Source organism: Trachypithecus francoisi, unplaced genomic scaffold, assembly GCF_009764315.1.
Source record: "Trachypithecus francoisi isolate TF-2019V2 unplaced genomic scaffold, Tfra_2.0 Lachesis_group1, whole genome shotgun sequence".
Classification (NCBI taxonomy): Eukaryota; Metazoa; Chordata; class Mammalia; order Primates; family Cercopithecidae; genus Trachypithecus; species Trachypithecus francoisi.
Window position 1 is genome coordinate 39,483,284 of NW_022681454.1, and position 3,911 is coordinate 39,487,194.

The following is a 3,911-nucleotide window of genomic DNA, read 5'->3' on the forward strand; positions in this document are numbered from 1 at the left end:
ATTATTTTTGCTTCAACTGCCAAACATAACTTAGAAAATGCAAGAGAAGGAAAGTCTATTGTATTTACCTACGGTTTTCTTCTTTCCATGTTTTATCTTCCTTCCTGATGTTCCAAGATTTTTTCTTTTATTTCCTTTTTGTTTAGAGAACTTCTTTTTTTTTTTTGAGATGGAGTTTCGCTCTTGTTGTCCAGGTTGGAGTGCAATGGGGCAATCATTGGCCACATTGGCCATTCTTTCAGGGTAGGTCTACTAGTGACAAATTTTTAGTTTTCCTTTATCTGAGAATGTCTTAATTTGCCTTCATATCTAAGGATATTATCTCTGGATATAAAATTCTAGATTGACAGTTATTTTCTCTTAGCAATTCAAAAGTGTTGTGCCATCTTCCTTCTGGCCTCTGGTTTCTGATGAGAAATCTGCTGTTATTCAAATTGTTTATCCCCCTGGGAGGTAATGTTTCAGTTGTCTCTGACTGCTTTCAAGATGTCTCCTTGTCTTCAGTTTTCAGAAGTTTAACCATGGCGTGCGTTGCATGGATTTCTTTGAGTTTATCCAGTTTTCAATTCAGTCAGCTTTAACCTGTAGGTTTGTGGTTTGTTTGCCAAATTTGAACATTTTCAGTTATTATTTCTTCAAATACTTGTTTAGCACTGCTTTCTTCCTCTATGAGACTTTTATGAGATGAAGTTTAGATTTTTTTGTTACAGTCCCACAGGTCCCCAAGTTTCTGTTAATTAACAAAAATCCATTTTTTCTCAGTTGTTTAGACTAGATAATTTCAACTGCTCTGTCATTAAGTTCACTGATTCTTCTATCCTCTCCATTCTTTCTGTTGAGCCCACCCATTAAGATTTTTATTTGTTTTTGTTTTGTTTTGTTTTGAGATGGAGTCTCCCTCTGTTGCCCAGGTTGGAGTGCAGTGACACAATTTCGGCTGGCTGCAAACTCTGCCTCCAAGATTCAAGCCATTATCCTGCCTCTGCCTCCCAAGTAACTGGGATTACGGGCACCGGCCACCACACCTGGCTAATTTTTTTTGTATTTTTGGTAGAGACAGGGTTTCACCACATTGGCCAGGCTGGTGCTGGTCTCGAGCTCTTGGCCTCAAATGATCCACCCGCCTCGGCCTCCCAAAGTGCATGAGCCACTGCATCAGGCCTCATTTTTTCAGTTCTAAATTTCTACTTGGTTCTCTTTTATATACTCTATTTCTTTTCTAAGATTTCCGATCTATTTGCTAAGACTTTCTATTTTTTCATTTGCATTAAGCATGCTCATAATTGCTTGTTGGAGTATTTTTTATCATGGCTACTTTAAAATCCTTGTCAAATAATTTAACATCTGTGACATGTTGGTACTGGCATCTATTAACTGTCTTTTTCTCATTCATTTTGAAATCTTCTTGGGTTTTGGTATGATGAGTGACTTTTTAATTGAGACCTGGGAATTTGGAATAGATCTTATTTATTTAATTATTTAAATCTCATGTTGGGATCAGCCCTACCTCTAACACTGGGTGGGTAAAGGTGAAACCAGGTGAAAGTCCCGGTTCTCCTCTGTTGATACTATGGGTGAAAGAAGGGACATTTCATTACTGCTGAGTGGGGGTGGGAGTGCTGGCTCCCCACATGGTCTCCACTGAGACAGTAAGGATATGTGTGGCCTTGTTACCACTGAGAGGTGGGGAAAGGACCTAGTGGTCCTGACTTTCCACTAGGCTTCCTCTGACATCACTTACAAGGAAGAAGGGTGCCTTGGATGCGGACTGAAGTCCAGGCTCCCTGTGTGGTCTCCACTGACACCGTGGGGCATTCAATATTCTTTACCACCAGGCAGAGATGAAAGTCCAGGCTTTCCATTTGGCTTTCTCTAACACTACCCTACAGGAGAGCTGGGCTGACACATCACAGCTTGGAAAGAATGGAAGTCTACGCTCTCCAGTGGGCTTTTGCTGCTAATCATGTAGGTGGCCATGGTTTGGGTTTTTTTGTTTTTTGTTTTGTTTTGTTTTGTTTTTTTCTGTTATGCTTTAGTAGAGTAGAGCAACTATTATTTAAAGCAGTGGTGTCCAACCTTTTGGCTTTCCCGGGCCACACTGGAAGAAAAAGAATTGTCTTAGGCCACACATAAAATACAATAACAAATAATAGACGATGAGCTTAAAAAAAAAAAAAAAAGAGGAGCCAGGTGTGGTAGCTCGGGCTTATAATCCCAGCACTTTGGGAGGCCGAGGCAGGTGGACCACCTGAGGTTAGGAGTTCAAGACAAGCCTGGCCAACAAGGCAAAACCCCGTCTCTACTAAAAGTACAAAAATTAGCCAGGCATGGTGACGGGTGCCTGTAATCCCATCTACTTGGGAGACTGAGGCAGGAGAATTGCTTGAACCAGGGAGGCAGAGGTTGCAGTAAGCCGAGATCGCACCACTGCACTCCAGTCTGGGCAACAAGAGAGAAACTCTGTCTCAAAAAAAAAAACAAAAAAAAAAAGAATTGCACGAAAATATCATAGTATTTTAAGAAAGTTTACAAATTTGTGTTGGGCCACATTCAAAGCTGTCCTGGCCTGCATGTGGCCTGTGGGCTGCGGGTTGGACAAGCTTGATCTAAAGGTTTTCTGTCTTGCTAGGCTACTCCTTTCCTGATCATTTGGCCCTTGGTTAGAGAGAGCAGACTTAGCCAGATGCAGTGGCTCATGCCTGTAATCCTAACACTTTGGGAAGCCGAGGTGGGTGGATCCCTTGAGCCCAGGAGTTCGACACCAGCCATGGGCAACATAGCAAAACCCAGCCTCCATAAAAAATACAAAAATTAGCTGGGCATGGTGGCTTGCACCTGTGGTCCCAGCTACTTGGGAGGCTGAGATAGGGAGGAGTTCAAGGCTGAAGTGAGCTATGACTGTGCCACTGCACTCCAGCCTGCATGACAGAGTGAGAGCCTGTCTCAAAAGAAAAAAAACAGAGGGGAGGGTGGGGCTTATGCAGGCTTTTCTTTTTTTTTTTTTTGAGACGGAGTCTCGCTCTGTCGCCCAGGCTGGAGTGCAGTGGCCAGATCTTAGCTCACTGCTAGCTCCGTCTTCTGGGTTTATGCCATTCTCCTGCCTCAGCCTCCAGAGTAGCCGAGACTACAGGCGCCCGCCACCTCGCCCGGCTAGTTTTTTTGTATTTTTTTTTTTTAGTAGAGACAGGGTTTCACCGTGTTAGCCAGGGTGGTCTCGATCTCCTGACCTCGTGATCCGCCCGTCTCGGCCTCCCAAAGTGCTAAGATTACAGGCTTGAGCCACCGCGCCCGGCCAGGCTTTTCTTATGCCTTCTTTTTTTTTTTTTTTTTTTCTGTCTGTGGCCATTACTGTTTCTAGGTTGCTTGCTTTTTCAGTATCCAGTGTGGGAAATATGCAGTAAAAGAAAACCAGGGGAACTCAGTATCATGTTGTTCTTTGGGTACCAAGGTGTCTAGCTGGTCTGCTTTCTCTGATAGACTTTTTTTTTTTTTTTAACTTTTTCCTCTTTTTTTATTCCCTCTTCCCCCCCAAGAAGCAGATACCTTGAAGTGTCACGAATAATGCAAAAATATGGAACGCTTCACGAATTTGCGTGTCATCCTTGTGCAGGGGCCATGCTAATCTTCTCTGTATCATTCACAATTTTAGTATATGTGCTGCCGAAGCGAGCACCTCTGCTAGACTTTTAAGTGTCTTCTTATATTTTGTTTTATATTGAATGTCCAAGGATCTTAGTTACAACTAATAGAAGAAATAGGGAAAAGTGCATCTATTCGATTTCTTCCTAGAAGCAGAAGTCTATGTTAACTTTTTTTTTTTTTCTGAGACGGAATCTCGCTCTGTCGCCCAGGCTGGAGTGCAGTGGCCGGATCTCAGCTCACTGCAAGCTCCGCCTCCTGGGTTTATGCCA

The 3,911-nt window shown here is 43.0% G+C and overlaps 1 non-coding gene across 1 annotated transcript; it reads right to left on the minus strand.

Moving 5' to 3' along the window:
- Positions 1-3,565: 3,565 nt before the first annotated feature.
- Positions 3,566-3,673, minus strand: LOC117086420. Its single transcript, XR_004438333.1, has one exon. It is a non-coding gene; the product is annotated as a U6 spliceosomal RNA (small nuclear RNA).
- Positions 3,674-3,911: the final 238 nt, after the last annotated feature.